Here is a 6,000-nt window from a genome sequence, read left to right as displayed (position 1 = left end):
ATGCAATTAAAAGCATTAGCTGTAGCAAACATACCACAAAATATCATTATATGCTTGACAATGTTCTCCTTCATATTGTTAATCCCTGCAGATTTACCTGTGCTATTAGATTTCATATATGGATTTTATTTTTCTCAAAAGACTGCATTAATTGGAATGAGCAAGTTGCATGCCTAATTGCATAAGGAAAGAAAAGGAAGGTGTCACCATACTGGAAAAACCTCACCTGACTTTTCTTGGTGAATATAGTCTGAGCTTGAACTTGAATTGAGGAAACATTATTCAAGCTTCGAAATGTTTGTGGATACCTAGACAAGGTTATTAGATGATGTTTTTAGATCAACAAGTGTTTGGCTTGGCACACCATGGAAATTATTGCGTATAAACAAAGTTGTCTTCACTTGTGATGGAAAGTACAGAGGAGAAGCTCAGGTGATGATGAGCTGGGCAGATCCTTCCTACCTACGCACCTCAGCAGGGAGCATGGGCTTGTGAGCCACGCTGGGGATATCCTCTGAGGAGCAAACTTAGGTAAGGGGAGTGCAAATGTCCCTCGCTCTTCATTCCCAGATTAAAATAAATGATCAAAGAAAAGCACACTTCTTACACAGAATGTAGTTACAGCAAGCTGGAAAGCCACAAAATGCACCGCTCTTGAACACAGCACTCAAATTCCTGTGGTTATTTCCCTGTGAAAATATTTGGGGGGAAAAAAAAAAAAGATAAAAAAGCCTGAAATGGTATTAACTATGCAAACTTAGGTTACCTGCCTTATCAGTGAGTCTGAGAATCCAAGAATGCCTAATGCTAGCGCCTTTAAAACCACTGAGCTTTATGGCCTTCTTTATGGTGAGGATATATATGAGAGTTGTATGAATTGCTCACAAAACACTGTAAAAATACATCTCTTAACCTCTGGTGGAAACACACCATTGCAAGAGAGACTTGCTGCCTCTTTATTGCAAAGACCTCACAGAAACCCCTGTCACCCTCAGTTTAAACCTTCTCTCTACCTGTGGCTGCCACCAAGAAAGTGTTTCCACAGAAAACAAATGTGTAAAGCATGAAGAGGTACATGCAGGAGGAATAAAAGGAAAAGATAGGAAAGAAAGACGAATCCAGAGAAGTCAAGCTCTGTGGTGACATATCTGCATCTCTGGTAAGGTGATGAAAGACAGATAGGCTGGCACCTCTGCAGAGTTAAAACAGATCAGGCTGGAAAAAGGTGACTTTTTAAGTAGTCAGGGCCTGCATTTCCAGCCCTGCGTGCTCTGCTGCATGCAAACCTGTTAAATACCTGATGCCTTAAATCCCAACAACGATAAAAAGCTGAAATTATAGGCATAAAGTGGAAGAACGGTGTTTTTAAGAATGGTAGTGTCGGGAGTGGTGATATCTCTGACTGTGGGTTGTTTGATTGCAACATTTTACCCCTTCTTGTTAGCCCTGATAAGGGTTGTAAAAGAGCATATAAAACCAGGCACCTTTGCCCAGCTGGACTCATTTCACTTAATGATGATTGCTCAAGCTGGATCAGAGAGAAAACATAAATGAAACTTTCTACGCTCAGGGCAAATGAAACTTCAGATACCTAAGATACTTCCAAGCATGTAAAAGTACTCTTTTCCTTAATTGTAAGGGATTTGGTTTGGGCTGGTGAAATCTGGATACCTCTAGCAAGGTTGTGCTGAAGAGGAAAACTATCCTGATTTGCACTGGTTCCTCACATTTCCCGAGATTTCCTTTTAATGGCTTTGTAAGAGTGGTGCTGACCTCTCGTTCACGGCGGCTCCAGAAGGGCTCGGCAGCGCAGGCTGAGTCAGAAAACAGGCAGGGTGTTTTGGCCAACCTCCTTCCTTATTAGTTATGAGGAACAGACTTGTTTAGCATTTGAAGCACTCTTTACTGAAACCACACTGGCTCATTTCTTTTCAAATATTGCAGGGAACGGGAAACAAGCTGAGTGGTGGGGCGGAGCAGAAAAGGGACAGCAGTCCCATGTTCTTTGTTCCTTGGCTGGTTAATTTATTATTTTGCAGAAAGCACCAAGTCTGAAAGTTTTGACCTTACCTAGCTGTGTTGCAGTTTGCCTGTTCAAAACGGTATAGCAAAATACCATTTATGCCAGGTTGGTTTGTTCCAGCTACTGCTCTCCTTGCTCTGGTGTCAGAGGCTCCTTCACCGGCACATTAGATGAAGCAACTATAAATACATGGGCAAAAGTTTTATAATCTGAGTTAGTTGTATCCCTGTTCAAACGTCACTGTGACAAAGCTCAAGAGACGCTGGGTGCTCACAGACCCTTATGGCTGGGGCAGCGGCAACCTGCTGCTGGGGTCTTGGGGCTCCCTCTCCATCAGCCATGGACCCGGAGCTCCTTAGGACAACATCGGTCTCCCTTTTGGCTGCAGCAGACTGTAGTTAAGGTCCTCAAATGCCAATATGTCAGTAATCTAATTTCTTCCTTACTAAATAGCTAAGTCTCCTCAGCTGCTGTGAGGAGTATAGTATTTTCAGAGGACTCTCCATGCTCCCAAGCCTGCAGCAGCTTGGGTGTTGTAGGAACATTGTCAAGGAAGAAAATTGCAAACTTGCTCAGTTAGTGCAAGTGCCAGCTCATGATGGTGTGTTTATGTACTGAAATCCTTACCTGAATAAACACTGCTGACACTCTGGTGACCTGGTGGCTTGTGCGCTGCCTTGCACAGGCAGGCCATAGAAATCGTATGGTTTAAGTGAAAAGCACGCAGCTGAGCGCCAGGCTAGTCGTGAATCCCAGCCTTTGCCTGCTCCAGCTCCATTCGGGAGCAGAAGAGGGGCTCCCCGAGCTGCAAACTAGCTGTTTTGATTAAATTCACAATGTCTTCCTGCAAGCCTAAATGAGTAAACGCCCTCATTGTTTCGCCTCACTGTTTAAGAGCTGGCGTGCGCCCAGGTGCTGTTCGGGAGAGAAAGGAGAAGTGACAGCAGCGGTGGAATTCCCCACAGCCCTACCTGGGAGTCAACACCTGCCCCTGCCCCTGCCCCTGCCCCTGCCCCTGCCCCTGCCCCGCCGAGGGCTGCCTCTGCCCATGGGAGAGCTGCCGCTGCCAGGACTAATGGAGGCATGAAAGTTTAGCCCAGCAGATCTCCAACCCTTGCTGGCTTTGGGGCTTTTTAAACTTCCCCCCGCCCCAATACCCTTCTTCCCACGCAGTAAAGATCCCCTGGCTCCTGAGACGTTACTTAGGGAAAGGATGAGGTGTTAACAGGAAAAGCACCTTCTGCTTCAACTTGTTTTTCATCTGGAAAATAAATGACTGCGAAATTTCATTATGGATGCTGGCACATTTTAAAGATTCCTGTGCCCTAATTGATTTGGAAGTTGAAAGATAGTTGGTTTTGCTGCCAACTCCAGCTCTGGAAACTGAGATTGGGTCAAGTGGAGTTGCTTGGATGCCTGCAAGTAAAGTTTGGTGACTCCTGTCACCAAAGACAAAGAGGTGCTGAGTTAACCCTGCTGCCCTTAACTGATTACCGGCTAGTAAACAAGTCTGTTGAGGAAGTTTTAAGAGGAAGAGCACCCACCTGTGTTGGCTCTGCTGGGTTAATATGCAAACAGTAAACGACTTCTCACAGCTCAGGAGATACTGTTCTGCGCAGGCACAGGAGAGGTGCCACGGTGCGAATAAACTCTACTCCGGACAAAGTTGCATTTCAAAGTGACACTGAGAAGTAAGTTAAAATTGGGATTTACATTTTGAAGTAAAGGCCCGAAGAGATGGGATGGGTGGCTGATGAAAGCAAGCATGTGCATCTGCCTCAAGGTGACAGGTTAGCAGACCTTTTTAGAGCTTGCTTAAACTCAGACACTCCCTTGGAAACTCAGTCAGGTGAGAAGATCACCAGCCCAAGAAATCAAGACGATGACACTCATTAAAATAGAAGGCCTGAGCGCAAATTCATGCCAATAGCGTCATTTTAGTCTGAGTAAAAAGAACATTATAAGCCTAGAGTCAGTCTATAACCTTAATTAAGTGGTTCTAGGTTTGTACTATTGCAACATATATATGCATATACATGTGTATAAATATATATCGAGGAATATAATTTATAATGAGCAGTTCCTTGGGGCGTGCCTAAAAATATACATTGGCTCAGGCTAAAAGCTTCTGTTTCACCATATCGCTCATGGTGAGCCATGTAATTGCATAGGCCATTTTCACATTTGTAGCCCTGTCTTTGATTTTCATAATTCTGTTGTGGAGTTGGACAACACCCAATGAAGTCTACGTCTGTGTCTAAAGAGAGTCCTTATATACAAGACGCCCTGTCCGTATGCTAACCACTCTGGGGCTTAACATTAAACAGAAATCCACGATGTGCTCTCTGATTAATCGCCTGAAATCTGAGCAGATCGTACAGGACCTGAACTAAGCAGCTGGCTCTTTGTGCTCAAAACCAGGCTTAGACCGTGCCTCCAATGCATTGCAATGACTGTAAAATAACAAACAGCATCTTCCCTCCCTTGACTGTCCACACAGACGATCAGAAGCAGGATTTGAGATGTAATGGTGTGATATTTTGAAAGTTTGGTAAGCTCTGTTCTACTTCTGCAGATAAAATGGCAATGCAAAATGGGAATGCAAAAGGAAATACAGAAGCTTTTGGAGCCCCGGCGCTGGCGCAGCCCCTGACCCCTCACACCCGGCTTCTCCGGCTGCGGAAGGGAGGTGAGACGGCATTTCTGACTCCTGCCTTTGCATGCTTTTCAGCATGTTTTTTTGAGAGGAGGAAAAAAAACTCTTAGAAGTAGATATGGTCATACTAACGTATGCTGCTGCTTTGCTGCGCCTTTCATTCTTTGCAGCGTTTCATAACCCCCAGCACATTTGCATCGCAGGGGTGAAAGCACTGGAGCAGATGATGCGACGGCAGCTAACGCAGTGTGGAGCTTGTGCGTATGGCCGGATGGTGAAAACCATCAAAGGTAACTCATCTGATCGCTAAAATAACCCAAAGCTCAGCTGCTGACTATGCCAAGAAACACTGGCTCCCACGGGCCCCAGAGCAGAGCGTCAGGGCTGCTTTGCCAGTGGGGCTCTCGGAAGGGCCCTCTCCTCCTCCCGGCGTCAGCAGCAGGGTGGACAAGGCCTGTAAAAATCGCCTTTTTCTTACAATGAGTTGCCTTATGCACCATTAAAAGAGCAGAAAGGCCGTGGCACAAGGGCAGAAATAGCCCCACCTCTTCAGGTATTACCCTTGAGGGTTGAAATGCAACCATTTCCAGGGGCACTCGCAGCTCTCCATAGTTTTTTGGAGATGCTGCTATGCCTCCATGCATCCCTCACTGCCAAAGCCAGATGTATCTGAAGGTAATGGAGATAGTCCCGAAAATACAGCCCTCCACGACCACGTAGTCGTGCCCTCGGCGCAGCGAGGCAGACTTGCCCTCGGTGCACTCCCTCACCTTTTCGGATCTGCAGACTAGAAACATGCACAGGCACCGACAGCGAGACCTGAATAAACGCACACACCCCAACCGGTTTGCAAAATCCGAACTAACAGCAGCTAGAGCGCCTGAAAAAAATCCTGATGGCGTGCCAAGGACTGAAAGCGATTCGTGCTGAGGAATGGTTCTGAGGTGGGGTTTTTTTGCAAGAAATCTGGGTAATTTCCCCTTAGCGTGAGTGTGATGCCTTGTCCGTGAGTGAATTCACAAGTCAGGGGCTGGGTTGCCACAAATGTTTTGGCGCAGGTCCCACCATAACGCTTTCAGTTTTATAGTGTGTTTTTAGAAACGTGCTGGACCTTTTCAAACGTGGCTCTGTTTTAAATGCTCCCTCTGCTGGCTATAGGGTGAATTATGATATTTTAATTAAAAACCTCGGCCTAAAATTCGATTGTAATGAAATTACTAGGTTAACAGTAAAAATTCCTTTTCTTTATTCCACCGTACTCTGAATCCCACATCTCGATGGCACTGAGTGTACTGCACTTGTCCTGATACTGGCACAGTGT

Source organism: Ciconia boyciana, chromosome 7 (genome assembly GCF_034638445.1).
Source record: "Ciconia boyciana chromosome 7, ASM3463844v1, whole genome shotgun sequence".
Taxonomy (NCBI): Eukaryota; Metazoa; Chordata; class Aves; order Ciconiiformes; family Ciconiidae; genus Ciconia; species Ciconia boyciana.
This window is presented reverse-complemented; position numbering follows the sequence as displayed.